The 18,891-nt window shown below is 46.5% G+C and overlaps 1 protein-coding gene across 1 annotated transcript in view; it reads right to left on the bottom strand.

The window, feature by feature from the left end:
* The window catches only part of IL1RAP (interleukin 1 receptor accessory protein), a gene marked incomplete at its 3' end in the record, with an annotated part of 47,255 nt that extends 35,139 nt beyond the window's left edge, over window positions 1-12,116 (bottom strand). Inside the window, exon 1 of the mRNA XM_080349333.1 lies at window positions 12,055-12,116. The remainder of the gene's footprint in view (window positions 1-12,054) is intronic.
* Window positions 12,117-18,891: the final 6,775 nt, after the last annotated feature.

Below are 18,891 nucleotides of genomic sequence, written 5' to 3'. Positions count from 1 at the left end.
CCTTTATGTCAGAAAAAACGTTAATATTTTCATATAAAATACCTTTTAATAAAACACCCTTCCCAAACAGATCTAGGCAAAGAATTTTTCACTCCTGCCCTTAGCAGCATGGACCTTGCAAAGCCTACGCGCTTTCCAAACAATTATAAAACCCCAGACAGGTGTCAAATAATTAACAAAGAGTGCTGCACTCAAAGTAACTACTGTACACCTATTCTCAAAGACACTGTACCAATTCTACAGAACAATGCTGCATTTTCCAAGGAAATGCCTTTGTCCCTCCTAACCACAGGCACCTAGGGAGAGCTGACAGGTTTTTTGCTTTTCACTGAGAAGTCACACTCCGGCACGCAGAACAAAAGCACCCTTCAAAACCTCACCACTAAGTGCTCTGGCTGAAACGGCATTTAAAATAAAGCTGTTTCAGAAAGAAGGAAAAAATAATACCGGCCAAAGCAGGTCTTACATATTATTTTCCTTCTGTAACTGTCCCAAGCCCCTTCGAGTCAAAAGCATTTGAGAGTGCAGGACTGGCCCCAGGAAAAGGGATGCAGACACGGGAAGGCTAACAAAACCCAGGGTGGGTTAGCTTAGGAAATACTTTGCTTCCACATCATGTGGACTTGGGGCTGAAGGGCTGCAGCGTGGGGCTGGCACTCAGGAGAGGGGCACAGCTCCTCAGCTCCAATATCATAGAATCGTTTAGGTTGGAAAAGACCCTCAGGATGACCACATGCCCACAACCCTGCATCATCACCCAGCAGCATTGGAGACAGCTTCTTGGTGAGTCTGCTGGGTTTTCTTACGGGGAAAATAGATGTGAAGTCCAAGTAAATGTAAAGGATCCAAAAGGCAGACAAAGGGCAGTATGCAAAAGCAGCTGCAGAAAAGTAATGGCACAAACACTAATGGAAAGTGGGAAAAGGCCCTTCAGCCCTCCAGGAAACACTTTCGCTTTTCAGTATGTGCAGGAGTAAGTCAGACAAAGGGAGGAATTACTGTAGCATAAACCATCTTGGTGCCACTTAGCTGGGATTTGCGCAGCATCTCTCTGATGCTGCCTCTCCTCCAGAGGCCCTTTGGGCACCGCACAGCACCACTCTTTGCTGCAGCACCAGCATGCCCACTCATGTCCCTGCCTGAAGCAGAGCCACTCCTGCAGACAGCCCTCCCACACAACCCAACATTACACCGAAATCTCTGAAGATGTGGGTAGAAAGACAGGTGACAGGTTTTGGAAGCCCAGCTTTTTCTCTCCAGGAGGAATTTACACATTAAAGTTTTCCCTCCCAGACAGCTTCCAGAAATGAATGGGGGGGAACCAACAGCAATTTGATGGCTAACACCATAAGCACCTCAGAACACTTTCCCTGCTCTCGTGCACGCTTCACCACACTCATCACTTCAAACACAGGCACACTGACCAGCACAAGGCCCCTGACACTGTCCTTGGAATTCATTCACCTCCTAAGGGCAGAGAGCCCAATTTGTCTTGGCAGCAGCTCCCTAACAGCCAGGCACATTTCAGCAGGAATCAGCCAGGGCTGAATCCTGGCCCACAGTCAGGGATGCTGTGGAGCAGTCAGTGCGACCCATTCAGCACATCCAATAGTGACACATCCAAGTCAGGGACTTGCAAGATCAGTGCTGAAGTCTCACTTTTCTCAGGGTAGCTGCACTTAGCAAGCTATCACATGCCTAACAGAGTGGGTTGAAAGGATTTTGTTCTGGGATGTTTCTATTATAAAAGTAATTTGTATCATTAAAACCAAAGGAAACACTTAGATTTGAGCAGACTGAAACTGTAATCACAGCAAATATCAAACTAGCTTTTGCAGAGGCAGGGGAAGAAAGAATTATACTAACGGGAGGGAGTCAGATGGAAAGCTGCCCTAGTCTCCCCCATTACTAGCACATATCATCTACTGTCTTCCTTGTCCAGAGCTGGCTCCTGACACTGGGGAACTATGGTGCTCATACACACCTTTACACCTTCTGGTACCCAGAAGAGGGGAAAACCAAAAAAAACCAAACAAGACAAACCAAACAAACCAAACACAAACCAAAACGCAACTAACCACATACACACAAACACACACAAAAAGACCAAACAAGAAAACCTGGAAGCAATCTTCTCAGTCAGTGGCTCAGCCAGCTCCTCAACAGTTGAGGACATGGCACCAGGCATCTGAGGTGGCTCCACTGCCCGCCACCCACTGCTGCCTCTTCCTGGTCTCCTGCACTGCACATCCAGGTAAAGGGCTGCAGTCTGATGCCTTTTTACTAATTACTTTTTATTAAATCACCAACACGGGAATGAACCAACCCAGCAGTATATCACTCCAGGGGTCACCCCGGGAGGTGATCCCAAGCTATTTCTCCTCCAATGCAGCAGTGCAAACCGCAGCAGCAAGGCTGACCTTCAAAGAGCACCAAGAGCTCCTGTGGGCAGAGTGGGCAGCAGCCCCTCCTGGAGCTCAGAGGCTCAGGGAAAAGCAGGGAGATGGTCATTAACAGTGACTCATTTCTGGGAGCTCCCTTGGTAGTGGAAGATTTGCTTCCATCAGTGCCAGTATTTGGGACAGAGGTGAATGCCAGGCAGGCAATTTGTGGTCTGCTGTTGGCATCTAGATACCATTTCCTGGTGTCCTTCTGGCTCAACAGATTACACACTAATAATCAATATTCAAGGGAAGAAGCTATTTTTCCGCCTCTCAAGAGAAAAGGCAAAGTGCAACCTAGACATGTGGAGAGAAGTGCAGGGGGCTTGAAAATAAATCTGAAGAAAGCCAGTATCTCCTCCTTTCCATTTCAGTTCTGGGGTCCTCCTAGGGCTTGGCAAAGCAGAAATGCTATGGACCCTGCACCCTGCTCTGCTTGAGCCCAGGGTGCTGCTGAGTATAATTTGGCAGCTGTTTAGCAAGCAGAGCATGCTACATTTCATACATCTAAAATAAACCAGCTCAATCTGTCACCTCTCTGAAATATACGCACACCTGGACAAGACAAATAAACAGCTGGGACTCTCACCAAGAGATCTGTGGAGTGAGCTGAAGAGGGGCAGGTTGAGCCACAGCTATGAAATCAAACAGCATGGATTACAAATGCATACACGCTGGCTACCGAGCAGTTCAAACACCAATCTACAAGAGCACTTCTGTGCTCAAGCAAAAGGTATCCAGCCAAGTTAGTCTATTTTTTAAGCCTGAATAGCCAGGGAATGAAAAGCTTCCAACAGAGCTTCAAAGAGTGCTGGGGCCTTCCATGAAGCCAGACACAATGCTTCTATTTTGGACAGCAATGTTATAGCAAAAGGACAGCTCTGAGAAATACCCACATATTGCGCTACAGGAAAATAAACTGACAAACTAATCTTTGCGCAGAAAAAAAGAAATCTGCAACCAACATGTCTCAAACACCTGAGGATACTTAAGGAATCCACAGTGAGATTCCTCACTCACTCTATGAGTCCCCATTAGCTCTTATGGAGCCCCTGGAGACATCTGAGAAGCATTTAATTTACACATTCTGCTTCCTAACCTTTATAATGGCTTTTAGATGTAAGCAACTCCACTGCCTTCCCCAAGAGGTTATTCTACTGTCCCTGTGCACATAACAACACATCCACATTGTGCAACAGATTGCACAGCAGCAACCCCAAGCTAGCCCAGCCCAAGTCTCTAAATCCAGAGAATACAATGCAGACTCATGCAGGTTTATCAGCTGGGCTTACTGCCTTTTGCATGACCAGCCTGGGACTCTTGAATCCCAGAACGACTTTCCTGGGAGACAAGCCCAGTCTGGCACAGCAAGAGCTCTGCAGCCCCACTGTACATCCCACTGTCACAACACGGGCTGCACCCAGCTCTGCTGAGCACTAGCTGTAATGGGTTCTCAGTCTCAAAAAATACTGCAAGAGTTTCTTAACTTCAAACCCTTGCTGCCAGCTACATACCTGCACTTTAACTTCATCTCCTCCCCCGACAGCCCTCAGCACTTGCAGATCAGATTCCCAGGATGGCTGCTCTACATTCAGCCGACATCTTCCCCCTTCTTGTTCCCTCAGAGAGGGACACAGCAGGCAAAAAGCCTCCAAGCACCACCATGCTCCAGAGCACAATATCACTGTGTTTCACTCCCCTTTCCAAGCATCTCTTTTTCTGTGCCGTTGCCACAAAATCCCCAGGCAGACTGTGATGTCTCCAGCACCGCTAGCCGGTTTACCCACGCTGCTGTGAGTGGTGAAGACCTGATCTCCAACTCTCCCTGCAGCACAAGAGGAGGATTTCCTCAAGTGACTCCAGGTATCCTGAAGCAACACATTTATTGGTAAAAGCAAGTCAGCTGAGCTTTTCTGTTTCAAGTTTGAGCCACAGAGTCTTTCTACACCTGGCACTTATATTAATCATGTTAATTTAATCAGATTTACAAGAAAAAGCAAACAAGAAGAGGACTTGGAGATGCTTTGTTCCCTCTCCCCTAGCTCAGGTAGGCTGCTCTGTAAGTGTGCAAAATTTAAAGCAACAGTAAAAGGAACAGCAAAGGCACTGAAAGCCCAGGAGCTACCTGCCCCACCCAGGGCAACACCCCACTTGGAAGCAGTTCTTCCAGCCCTCCCACAGGCCTTCATCTTCCCATTCCAGCCATCTGGTCCTCCTGGTGACTATCACAGCAGCTTTATTACGTGAGCCTGCCCCGTCCTGGTCAGCACAGTATAGCTGCACCCTGCAAAGGGGACTAGAAAAATCTGGGTACAGACAGAAACAAAGGAGCAAAAGGGAAATAGAACAAGACCATGCCACTTGTATCACATTTGCTCCCCATGTCTCTAACATTTCCTTCCGCAAATATTTGGTTATGACATCATAGGACACTTGCTTGGGCTCTGCCTGCACTGACCTCATCAGTGCAACTCTAAATTCAACCTTCAGACAATGGCACCCAGAATTTTCAAGTACAGGAGCCCCCTGCGAGGTCTGCTCTGTGACCCACAGCACCTGCACAGTGGGAAGGCTGAGGGGAAGCTGCAGGCAGCAGTATGCTGTGATTGTCATCAATATTAGTTATTTGGGGAGCATATGATTGATCTCATAAGAGCAATGAATTCATTTCTTCAGCTGAATGACAAACAAAAGGCAATATATGCGCTGCTGACATTTCCAAAGGCTACAAGGAGCAGCGACAGGAGGAAATACTGCTATGTGTTAAAAATCCTGCTGTGAAGGGCCAAAAAATCTGAAAGGTCTCCAAAATTTTCATTCCTGAGGACTTTCAATGCCAGGAAGTGGATGCCTTCATATTCTCAAATCTGCATGGACCTCAGCCCTGGGCTGACGCTTCCTTGCACTGGGAGGCCAGCAATCACTGAGTGTCTTTGGAAAGCTGGGTTAAGCTTCTCTTTTGCTCTTTGACGCTTCTTGGCATCAACTAGAGACCATTGCACCTGGCAGAAAATAAATTTGGAGAAAAGCATTTCTACCTCTCTGTGGTCTGGGTCAAGGTGTCTGTGCATGTGCAACCTCCCAAGGAGCCAGAATTAAACAGCCACCCTAGAGTCCATGTGGCAACAGGAGAAAGAACAAGGAAGGTGGAGAAAGGTAAATGCACTGAGGCTGTGGCTATTTTTGCAGGAGAACAGATGACGGGGAAAGACAACCCAGACCATGGGGATGTTACTCTAGTGGAGTCTGAGCTTTGCCACATTCTTCAGTCACTCCAACACATCAGCCTGGTCCAGCTCAACTCCAATCAGCACAAGTTGCTACAGCAATGTGTTTTGGGATGTAGCAGCATATCTGTGCTCATTCACAGAGGCTGGGTGCCCTACAAGCCCTCCACAGCCTGCCCATGTTATCAGACTGGTGAGCAACACATACATCCTCCTCCCATTATCTGGATCCCTACTTATAAACAAGGGCTGGGAGGTGTCTGCGCCTGAAGGAAGAGCGGGGATACAGCTATTTCTCAACAGAACAAATCCAATTATTTGTATTAGAGGGAATTTGTACGGCTCTTACTGTCAGAATAAGTATTTTCTACAGATCTCAGAGCTTTGAATCAACAGATTGCTCATAAACTTATGTAGGCGGGGCGCTGGATGTTACTGTAGTAGGATGGAGGTGAATGTATTTTACTTTTCATTCCTGGTGAGATTTGCTGTTTGGTACAGGGCTAACCTGGGGGGAAAAAGAAAAACACACCTAAAAATTTGGGCTCCTGCCACTGCCATTTACAATGCTCCTCTAAGTCTCTAAGGCTGAAGATTTTAAAACAGTTTACTAGTTAAGGGTAGCAATATGAGTTTCTTGTTAATCTACATGAAACCTACAGAGGCATCAATCACCAGCTGTGGTGCATGAAAAATTGTAGTGCCTCCCTGGTAATCAGGCATCAGAGAGCTAATAAATGGCTGTCCCCCAAACTGAGCACATTAGTAGAGGCTCCTGAAATCTGTGCCTCCGTTTCCCCAGCCACATTTATAACAGCCTCTCCCCACCCCACACCACAGCTGTGCATCTTAATGTCTCTAAAGTGCTTAGAGATGCTGAGATGAAAGATGAAAGATAACATACGAGTGCAAAGTATAGATTAATTCCCTGAGCTCAGCACTCACTAGAGCTGATGGGGCTAAATGTACCACATACCCACCACACAAAACTTGGGTTCTGAGCCCATCTTAAATCGTAACTACGTAAGCAGCAGTTCCCTTGGAACAAGCTGTTTTGGGGCTGGTTGGCTGGGCACATGGAGCCCCTGTAGGCAGGAAACACAGAAATGCAATATACTACTATGAAAAATAAATGCATTTCCAGAATAACGTCTCACACCTGTTCCTATAGAACCTGGTAGTAGAATTTCAACTCATCTTGGTAGGAATATGACAGAGCTATTCAGGTTTTAGCAACCAGCATGTTAAGAACACAGCCAAACATAATTTGAAAAGCTATTTCCAGTTCTGTTTGTTTTTTGAATGATTAAAAATCCAGTTTAAATATTGCAAGGAAAACTTTAAATTGAGCAAGACAAGTTTTGGCTTCCTTCCGAGTAGAAGGCAAACCCCAAAACGCTATCGCAAATCTAACAGATGGGAGTTATTTTGCACTCTAAAAATTTCATTACTTTGCACTGAGATTAACTGTAATTAGCTCTTTATTTACATCTAGAACAAAAGGTAAAATGATAAAGAAAGGCAACTATAATCACAAATCACAGGCAGAAAAAGGCAAAAAAAAAAAAGGCAAAAATTCCCTCTGAGAAGAATATGTCACGTCTTTCTCATCAAGCAGCATAATTGTTATAAATATATAGTTAAACAGCTCCCCAGCATCCTGTCAGCGCTAAGGATAAACATTTAGGTCACAGTTTTGCAAGCTTTTACAGACAAGTTGATCGAATGTATAAGAATCATGCTCTGAACATCTGAAAACATTACATCCCTACAAGTGCACAGCATCAAGCCTAAGAGAGTCAATATTCCATTACACACTTATTTCAGTCACGCAAGGGATTAAGCAAAACTGAGAAAAAAAAAAAAGAACCAACCACCACCACACAGCAGCTTTTCTAGTTAGAGACGTATTAAAACTTATCTTTCTTTTTTTTTTTTTTTTAAAGTCCTCCTCTAATTCTGATAACACCTCAGCTTAGTAAAGTTGAAGAGGCTTCCTACATATCTGCTCAAGTCCATGATTCATGTTGCATCTTTGCCTTTCAGCCACACAAGAAAACTGTCCAAGGAGCTTCATGCAAAGCCAACAACCAGCCTTTTCTCCTGGTACTTCCAGGCTGCAGCACAGACCTCCCAGCTCACATCCAGACAAGCCCCTGACCCACGGCCACATCTAAAGCTGCAAGGATTAAACACGAAAGCTTGGCCAGAAACACCTAAGCCAGCTGTTAGCAGTAAAGAGTAAAGGGGCTTGATGGCAGTCTCAAATGCTTCTGAATTAACTGGACACTCTCCCACACCAGCTCAGGGATCCCAATACCCATGATGGACATGGGATGGGCACACATGACCATCCAGTTCTCCTTCCAGGCATATTATGGTCTGCTGTGGACACTTAGAGCTGGCAGTTCTTGATGACCCTGCTCTGGGTGGGATTTCCAAAGTAATAGCTCTCTGGGACCTCCCTGGTGTTCCCAGGAAAAGGAACCACTTACCACCCCTCTGACTCTGCCCAGGCTTCACAGCAATTTCTTATGCTCTGATCCAGACAGAGCTGCTAAGTTAATGGTCTCTTTCTGTTAACACACCTAAATCTAAAAAGACTCCATAAGAATCAATGTAGCTTTTTCATACAAATACAGAGTTGGCACATAATAGAAGAGAAATAAGTAGAAAGAAATAAATAAGGAAAAGAAGAACACCCAAACCCAACACCAGGGACGCCACCCACTGCAAAAGTTAAGGACCAGTATAATTCTCCTCATCTTACACAAGAAAGTGAAGGTCTCACTCTCTCACACTCTTTCCTTCTCTTTCCCTAACATTCTCAGAGACTTCTATCTTTAGCCAGTTATCCTTGCTGCATTTTTCTTAACAGTGAAATTGGATAATCACCCAGACTCAGGGGAAACCTGTGTCAGAGGAATTCCTGGGGATGTAGCCCCCATTTGATGAGAGTTGCAAAATTAACAAAGGACTGACTAAAGATACAGTTCTTCAGTTCCAGTAGAAATCTTGTTTTACCAGCAACTATTTTTAAGAAACCCTATAACAAAATGTGTACAGGTATATATTCATATTCTTGTATTTTATTTTCTATCAAATAAGACTCCGAATTTATTAATATCATGATCTGTGCTTATGTCTCATTGGGACCTCTGAGGTTGAAGGTAGCAAGTGCGCTGGCTAAGATCAAAATTCCCAAAAGCACAGTTACTGTTTGAACTAATTTCCCCAAATCAGTGTCCTTTTTGCACTCTCTGAGCATACATACAGCTCAGTCACATGCAAAAGCCCTACACGCAACACCACTGTGCCTGAGAAACTCAAGATTAGCCTTCTGCTTTGAGAAAACATTTTGGGGTGGAAAGAAATCCTAAAATACCTCCCAAAAAATGAAGCTGTTTGTTCTAGTTTAGCAGTGACCAAATCTCAGCCATACATTTTGCTGATGTCAGAGCAGAAAAAGGCATTTATAAACCATGGAGGGAAAGAAACCCACCTGCACGTAGGCCTCTGCGCTACACCCAGGCTGCAGAGCTGGTGCAAGAGAGGGGGGTCAGCTCAAGGGTTGCAAACACGACAGCTTTGCCTTCCTTCTGCATCTGTTCCACCTCATGCAGCTGGACAAACACCCGCTCTTACCCACTGGGTACAGAGATTCTACTGGACCAGCTGGATCAGCCCAGTAGCACAGAGGAGACAGCTCTTGGCTCTGCCGACAGGGACAGTAAAATCCATGAGCTGTGTTGAGAGAAAGGCAGGGGAGGAAGGAGGAGAACAGGCAATGTCTGAACTGTGAGCTGCACTGTAGAAAGTGTTTCAGTTCCCAGATAACGTGGCGCTGTTCACAGATTTCAGCTTATATAGGCTTTTCCATATATCTATTTTTATTCCCAAAGCATTTCCCATTGCTGTATGATGAAAAGAAAGACCAGGCAGTGCAGATGCTCACAGATATGTAAACACATTCACATGCTGGTTATAATCTTCCTAATTGTCTGCCTCGCTAATGCAACCTCTGAGAGCCAAGTTGGGACACCTCTTCTCACACACCACCAGCCGCAAGGGTTATATTTGTGGCAAGTTGTTGTGAGTCAGAGTCTTACTGAAATGGGAGGACATTTGACAGCAGTACAGGACTCGGGACAAATAGGGAAAATAATATGGATCATGTGCCTGCCAAAACAAGCAACATAAGAGAAGGAAAGAACATATTCTGGCCTCTCCTTCTGAAGGAGTAAAATGCTTCTTCCCTGGTGCTGGCACCAGGCACACGCAGATGTTGAAGGAATAAAGCTGCTAGAAGCTCTCTCTGCCTCCTCCTTCCTATATGTGTGTTTCAGAGTATAAAATTACAGCATCAGTGCCAGCAAGGAGGAACTTCCCATACCTCCATGTGTCCAGGCACCATCTCACCTCACCACTCTCCCAACCCTCTCAAGTCTCTCTTACCTATGTGCTTCTGACAGACACTTTGTCGTAGCACTGCCTGGCCCAGGGTACAAGCCTGCTCAAGCCTAGACCAGCACAGTCCTCATCCCTGCTGCATACTAACTAATGCTCAGATGCAAGATACCTGCACAGAACCCCAGAGATCTGGAAAGAGAGAGCCCGTAAGTGTTCAGACACCAGCTTTCATCACAGACTCTGGAGGGACCAGACATGGGCAGACTTGAGCAAGCACAGCTCTTCCTATGTAATACATAGGGACTTTGAACTCAAGCTACATTCAGAGGGACGGAAAGAAAGTCACAGGGCTCTGTGTGTGTAGACTTCTCTGCCTGACAACAGAGGCACTGGGCTAGAAACTTAACCTCTCACCCCACGGCTCTCTGCTTCACCTCCTTGCAGCATCTCCCATCTTCCCAGCTTAATGTTTCCTGATCATTTCAGTGATCTGCATGCTTCTGCCACCCCAGTTCCTCACAGCCTTATTCTCCACATCCCACATTATTCTGCATCCTTGACTGCTCCTCCAGAGAAAGTGTTTACAGTGGCAGGAACAATTTTGCATCTACTTCAAGAGCTTAATCCTCTCCATTTGCCCTTTCCTGCTCACCACAGCCATGTAGGCAATGAGGGCAGAAAGCCGGACTCTTCCCAGCACCGAACCCTCCCACTAGAAAGCCCTTGCACTGGGGTGATGCTCTCCATGCAAACAGGAGAGGCTTTTCCTGCAAGGAACACAAGACAGCAAGTAAATCTTCCCAAGCTGCCAAAAGCCACCTGTTATAAATGGCCCTCTAAGTTATGAGATATGGACTCTCCACAGCACAGTTAATAAATAATACCCCACAATCCTTCTGTGTATAGAAGTGTAAGTTCAGTGACAGTTCTGTTCATCCAAGAGGGGCCACAGTTAAAAATGGAGCGTCAGGAAAATAGTACTTTATTAATTACATAGCAAATATTTTTTTTCAAAAAAGATAAGGAGTTCACTGCAATCTTCCAAATTCAGAAGAAAAAGCCTTTCTTGGGACAACAAAGCTAAATGCACAGAACAAAAGCCACCATTTCATAAGAAAAGAAGATCTGCTAAAGAAAACAGAATTTTATCTAAGCATTATGACTAGCTATTCACAAAGCAGAAGCTAGGACAGAGAGTGTATGCGTGAGAGTGTATTTATAGTCCAGTTTACAGTAACTTCCTAAGGCCCTCAAATCAGGGTCCCGTTGTGCCAAGCACTGTACAGACAGGCTGAGGAACAAGCACTGCCACTGTAACGAAGGAAACTGACACTGGCACGGAAAAGGGCCACCTGAAGCACAGGAGCCTTAACAGTCTCTTTCCCCCACCCCCTTCCTTTTCAGGAAAACATTCCCAACATCCAGCTTCCATCCAGATACCCCCTCAAAATGCTTCGCAGAAGGGGGCAGCTGACCTCAACAAATACACATCAAAAGACATCTTGCTGCCAACATCTAGTCACTTTCAGGCTGTTCTCTTGGACGTGACTGTTCCACTTTCCTGCTGCGGTTTAAGCCTAACCCCTTCCTCTCGCCCCCTTCCCTTTCAGGGTTCTATTTGACAGCAGAAGAGGTATCAGAAGTTCACGCATTTGAAATGCGGATGAAAATCAAGTTGCATTTGTCAGTGCACGTAGCACTTTACCTAGGAATATCCACATTTCCCTGGCCAGAAGTAGGAAATTGAAGCAAACCGCTCCCCATTTCGGGTACCGGGGACACAGCCAGAGACACGTATCCGCGGTCCTGCAGCTCGGCTCAGATTTGCCTCCACGCTGACTGCGTCCGTTGCCGAGGGACAGCGGCGGGTCCCCCGGCTCCGGTAGCGGCACAGCCGCCACAGCGCCCGCTCGCCTCCTCCCTCCCGTTACCCCGGCCCAACGGGGCTGGACGCGGCCGCGCACGTTCGCTCTCACCGTGCAGAGGCGGCTCCGGCCGTGGGATGCCGGGCTCTGCTGCCGCAGCACCGCGAAGGCTCCTTGGGCTCTCCCGATCGTCTCTTCATCTTTCTTCCCCCCCTTTTTTTATTCCCCGCCGGCCGGCGAGCGGCGGCTGCTGCCGGCTGCGCACCGCAACCGCCCGCCTCACCCCGCACAGCGCCCGGGCTGGAAACCGCCTCCCCCACCAACAACTTTCCCTCCCGACTGCCGGGAAGTTCACAGCCGGGACGGGACGGTCCCCGCCCTGCCCCCGCCTCCCTCCTTGCCTCCCTCCCTCCGCCCACGCACGCACAAACACGCGTGTGCCTGCCCGCCCGCCCCCACGCGCCCGGGCTCACCTGAGAACGCAGAGGGCGCGCTGCCACGTCCCGCGCGCCGTGTTCTCCTCTTGCTGCTTCCTCCCCCTCCTCCCCAGTCCGCACCTCCCTCCTCTCCCGTCTCCGCCCCGCGCTCACCGGCCGCCCCTTTCCCCGCGGCCGCGCTCCTTACGCGCACGGGGACGGTTCCCTCGCCCGTAGTGCAGCCCCGTGCAGCGCCGGGGGGGGATGTCACCCCGGGGAACCGGCAGCAGCCGGGATGGGGGGAGCAAAAGCGGGTTTGTAACGCGGAAGCTGCCGCGCCGTCCCTCTCGCACTTTGCAGGGTCTCGCTGGGAGGAGGCGGGTTACGGGGCCGTGCGCGGGCCAGGGCTCCCTCTCCTGGTCGGAGCTGAACGGGAGGCTGCTGGAGCGGGAGGGGCGCGCAGGCAGCCCTAAAGTCAGCGCCCTGTCATCCGAGCCACCAAGTGACATTTGGAACCAACTCTCTGCCTATTTCTTTAAAGCGAGATGGCGTGTGCAGCCCTAATGCTGCTGCAGCTGTCTACGCTCTCTGCAGGTCACTTGCCCCCTGTAAAGCAAAGTTTGTCCTTCTCCCCTCCGTGGTGTGCTGGGAGGGAAGGGCTCATTGGCGAGGGCCGTGGCACTGCACAGCACCCTGGGTGCTGCCATGCCACCTCGTCTCAGAGAAGCTACGCCTTTTTGCTGTATCACTGCCACAGAGGCAGACCAGGTGAGGCTGAATTTGTTGCTGGACAATTAGCGGACACCTGAAATGGACTCTAAGGGAAATAGTACTGAGTCTCAGGAGTGACGGAAGAATCTACAGAAATTTGGGCTGGCACCTTCTCGTGGAGAATGTGGCCAGTGCTAACCAAACATGTTAGAAACAGTATTGTGTAAACTACTTCAGTAGTTAGAAACAGTATTGTGTAAACTACTTCATCCAGCCTAAAATGTCCTGAATTGGAAGGGATCCACAAGGATCATCGAGTCCAGCTCCTGTCCCTGGGTATGACAACCCCACAGTTCACACCATGTGTCTGAGGGCATTGTCCAGTCTCTTCTTGAACACTGTCAAGCTTGGGGGTGTGATACCTCCCTGGGGAGTGCAGCCCTTCATGCAGGAGTGCCCTTGCCCCAGGCAGGGAGGAAAGCTTGATCTCCCTTCAGGTTGGCCAGGAGGCTCTTCCACCCTGACAGCAAGTGACCTGGCATTATTCGTGCTTCTGTCACCTCTTGGCAGCCTCACAGTGAAGCTGTATGTCTGGACACAGAACCTTTTGCGCTAAGGGAACTCCTATGAGTCCAAAGTGCTGCAGCACTTTTTAGCACTATTGGCTGTAATACTACATCCATGTTGAACTGCGTTCAGGATTTCAGTCATTATCCCCAGAAGGTGGCTCCAGGTTATCGAGGAGACCAAATTTCACTCCACCCTGTGAAGCTCCTCTACAACAAACCTGTCCTGGAGAGCAGGTCCAGTTGTACCTGGTGCAATTGCTCAAAGCTACCACTAGCATATATCTCCACATCTTCTCCATAAGGCTGTGTGCAGTACCCCTGCACACACACCTGCTGCTGTGAAAGGAGGTCCCTATCCTTGCCAGCCTACCCCAGCACATCAAGGGCACACCTGAAGTTCTTCCCCACCCCAAGGAAGAGCAGCTGTGGTCTGGCTGTACCACGGGGTGTGAAAGAGCTGTGATGGGAGGCCAGCGCTGCTCCGGCAGGAATAGCTCTTCCTCCTGTACCTCTTTCCTCTTCCCAAGGCTCTGGCACAGCAAAATTAGACAGAAAGTTTCTTATCTCAGCAGCTTTCTTGTGAATGCCCTTGAAAATCTGCCTACTTGGCTTGTGCTTAGAGTCAGCTCTAATCAAGCCATGTCTAACCCAAACCCATCCAAGTATTGAAGTAACTCAATGAGACAGAGCTCTGTGTAGAATAATTTACCCCACTCTTAGGACAGGTTAGTCTGTGTTTTTCTCCATACTACCTCCACAGCTCCAGGGTCCAAGATACCTTGTCTGAAGCTGCTTTAGGTGTTTACACACTCAGCTGCATTACTGAATATAGGCAAAACTGGAATAGCAAGGAGCATTTTGTGAGCTATATTTTCCAATATACTTACAGAGAAATATGTGCTTAAAATCTCCTGTTGAAACACTACAGTCCACTTTTCTCATAGAAGATGAAATAAAAAAAGGATTGCATATTTTGGTTGTGATATTTAATGCAGCTGTGGGAGTAGCTCAGCTGCTCCAGTGACTGTTACAAGAATTAAATAATAATAATAATAATGATACCTTGTTCTATGTAATATCTGCCATCCATAGATACGGATCTGGGATACCACATGTCATTATGCTTGTTTGGGAGGATCCAGGCCCTGTTGCAATACTGGTCATGCAGGTTAACAGTCATCGACACATACACCCTGGGAAATTCATATTGTTCCAAAATTCTAGCCTGCCAGTGTAAATTAAGGTCTTTAGACCAACATAATTAATTTTCTCTGATTTTGACAGAAAGCCAGAATACAACTTTGGGCTTCATTTAAAGCCTCATGAATTAAGGTTCAAGACTAAGTTTCCAGGATTGTTTTAAGGCTATAGCTGATAGCAAAATCCCAAACCACACCTGCTTATTGTGTTTCCATGGGAAAGGTTTCAAACTCTTTGCTTATAGATGAGAAGATTTGGCAATCCCCTACTGTAAAATAAGGGTAATATTGCTCATTTGGGCTCAATGCTGTCATAAGGATTATTTTTATATTGCTATTTTTTTTCTGCCATCCTCTCTCCACACTTGCACATGCTATTTCTGTGCAGGTTAAAATGCAACACAGTTACACACTAGAGTGAATTATACTACAGTTGAAGAGCAGTTTAGTAAGTAGATAATATTTGTTAAGCACAAAAAAGCAGCATTATGGCACAATTTTTGGGCAAGGAGCAAAGAGTAGCATTACTAAGTGAAACCACGGGGGGGGACTTAAATATCAGAGGAATGTGTTGGTGTTTAGCCAGGACACTGGAGCTGCTGGGATTGCAACTGCTGAGAAAATATTCCACAGATCTCCAGTAACAAGTGGCCAAAGGCCTCGGTTTGCTGCTGCTCTGTTCCCATTAGGCAATTTAGAGCTAGAAGCACAGGAGGAACCCGGATCATACAGCTCAGTTCTCTGCCATGTCAGGCACAATGTTGTTCATGGTCTTTTTAACAAAAGGACTGTGCTCCAACTTGAAACAAGTTGGTGTTTTCTGCCCATTACTCCTTCTAGGAGATTCTCCCGGACTGTCTATGTCCCTGATGGTCAGGAGCCCTAGTGTCGTTTCCATCACCAACTTAGTCCCATATATTCTGTCACCAGCACAGGCTCTCATTTCAGTAGCTGTTTTGCTCACCGCTCCTTACTCAGGTATTTTTATGGAGATAGTTCTTGCCTCCTTTCCCCACCCTCCTCCCCTCAGCTACACAGAACTGGCTTTTCAATCTTCTTTCCTAAATGATTCTCAATTCACCTCAGACCTCCATCTGCTCCGGTTTCAGTTAATCTTAAAGTGCATATGGATGACCAAAAGCAGTTACGGTATTAAATGGGAAGAAGTCTCACTGATTCTTCATACAATGACATTAAAGTCCCTGCTTCTCATTGGAATATCTCACTTGGTAATTCCAAAATTACATTTATGTTTCCGCAGATGAGCTGCAGTGGTGATCTTATATTTCTCCACCATTTCTGCTTGCAGTGCTAAGTTCCCAGGCTGGACCAGAAACTTGTTACTATTCCCTTGTCATTTCCCAATTCTCCTGCATTTTTCCCAAGTCCCAGCCTGCACGCAGTTTTCTGATTTTTTTTTTTTTAGCCAGCATTTCTGATACTGGGAGATCAATGTAGTTTTATAACCTCTAAAAGACATGTTCTCGCTTGTTACTTTACTCACACCCACCTAACCTATTTTTCCTTCTTCCTAGTTCAGGAAACAAGCCCTAGACTACATATAATTATAGTCTGTGTGGTTATAAATGAACGTGCCTTCTGTATTTTACACCTACATTTTAACTGGCATTGAGAAGAGCACGCCTGATAACCTAAGATACAGGACCTAGAAGAAATGGGAGAATTACAGACATTTCTAACATTGCAGCACATGGACCTCCCATCTGCTTCTGTCAAGGAAGCTGAGGTTACCCACACATGGGTGTAAGGACTGAGTATTTTCTGCTGAGACCATTTTCTAGTAAGAAACCCGTGCCTAGCTGTGCAGGCACACACGACTTTCAGACAGGTATGTGCTGTGCATTCACCGAAATGCACGAGGAGCTGCAATTCTATCTGTGTCATGTAAGCTTGACTAACACAGATCGTGTATTTGCCATATTGACTAAGCTCAAACTAGATCTCCCCAGCAGGTATGTGCATGAACCTCTATAAAAACCCTGCACAATGAGGAGGGATTGGAAGCACAGCTCCATTATGAGTACATCTATGTTTATTCTGCAGATGTAGCAAATAGCTGTTGTCCATGTTCATGTGCTAAATATCGTTAGTGTCTCTTCTTCCGTGTTACCGTGGTGGTAGGACTGCTAATGCAAATGCTTCTCAAATGGAAACTTGACCTTATGTGACTTGCACCTAAGTCCATTCATATTTCTGTCACAAATGTTTTGATGCAGCCTAAGGCCGGAGATATTTTCCAGTCCTATGAGTCCATGTTCCATATAAGCTAAAACTATTTGAAGTCAGCAATGGAGAGGAATATCTTCTCATCCTACCAAAGACTTCAATTTTTGGTAGGTATCTGACTCACAAGTACATATAAGTTGGACACGGTTTGTGTTTAGGATGCCTAAACATCCTTCTGCATAACACATTCCAACATATTAAATTTGTGTAAATTGCCTGAATGTGGCATTTGCAGGAACACTTAAACTGAGCTGGCGTTTCAGTTGGGCAAGACCAGCATCTGTCTCAAACAGTCTTTGAAGAAAGCATCTAGCCTGGACATTAATTAGCTGCAGCTTACCTTGTTTGCCCACTGATGCCACTGAGAAGTGTCAGACTGTCAGCAGACTAATAAAGCTGGATGGTTTGAGAACAGCCTTGGTCATATAGGCAATTCCCCACTGCTGGGTGTTTCTGCATGGAGTGGTCTCTGGAGCTGTTTTCAGACACCTTGCTTCTCTGGCTGACGGTTTGCTGACACCCTTTGCAAAAGGGAAAAGACGCTGAAGTAACACACTGTCTTTCCTCAGTAAATGGAGCCAATTAAAAGATCTTAAGAAAGCGAGAAAAGTATTAATACATCATGTTTTTATCCCACCTCACTGTAAATGCTCTTCGTGTCTTGACATAAGTTTATACAGATGTTTTGATGGTTTAATAGTTTTTCAAGTCTTTTCTTTCTGAACAAAGCCCAGCTTTTCTGAAAAACTGTCCAGTGATTAACTACAATGGTTATGGAAAAAAAAGAGAGCATCATGCTTGGTGAATGAAAAAAATCCATTAGCACATTCCAAAATCTTATTATTATAATCAATAACAGTTTATTTTTTCCCCTAAAAATGCAAGATCATTCTGCAGAATGGCCTTTTAAATCTTTGATTTCACTTCAGCAGTGATGAAGCAACATTAACCTTCAGACTCTCAGTTTATCTGTGCATAAGTTAAGGATTTCTTAAGGAAAACAAGCCTTTTGTGTAACTCTTAGAAAGGTTACACAAGCAACAGAAGATTTTAGGAGCAAACTCAAGAAACTGCAAAAAACCTTACACAATTCCTGGGAAGGGCAGCTGCAGGTTAGCAAGACCTTGATATAAGGAGATGGTCTTACTTGTCAAAATTGAGAATTCCTCCATAACAGTGTTTTGACCAAAGGGCAGGACCCTCTGCTCCTGTTAAGCAGTTCTGCGCTAATGGAGCTGTAGCAGTTCACGCTGCTGGAGGTTTTTGGCAATGTCGAGCACTGTGGTTAGGCAGAATCTGCACAGGGAATAATTCCTGGCATCCTTGCACCTCATTTCCCTGGTTCGTGTACTTCCGGGCATTTGAAAGCTTCCTTCCCTCAATAGCTGCTATCTATCATTATAAAAATGAGTATAATAGACAAAGCAGAATGGCCAGTTTTGCCCTAATTCCATTGACTTCACTAGATTCACATTAGAGAAGACTTTGAAATAATAAATTTGCATTTGCACAATAATTAGGAATGTGCTGTAATTCCTCTCGCCCTGGCTGCTATTGATTTCCCAGGTGCAGGCTCAGCGCAACGCAGCCTCGCACAGCTGCAGTGGTCCAGCTGGGTGGCAGGAGCAGGGGGGACGTGCTGGCCTTGCTGGGACTGTCACAGCAAAGGTGCTGCTTGGAAGTGGGTGCCTTCTGCTACAGGTGCACCTCACCCCTCCATCATTACCTCCTGAAGCACCAGGAAGGAAAGATTCTGGAGCAGCCTGCTGGCAGATGTAGAAAGGGTAAAATAGCCTAACAGATCAA

This window comes from Nesoenas mayeri (assembly GCF_963082525.1).
Source record: "Nesoenas mayeri genome assembly, chromosome: 9".
Lineage (NCBI taxonomy): Eukaryota > Metazoa > Chordata > Aves > Columbiformes > Columbidae > Nesoenas > Nesoenas mayeri.
The sequence above is the reverse complement of the archived record's forward strand: the minus strand, read 5'-3'. Positions and strand labels throughout refer to the sequence as shown.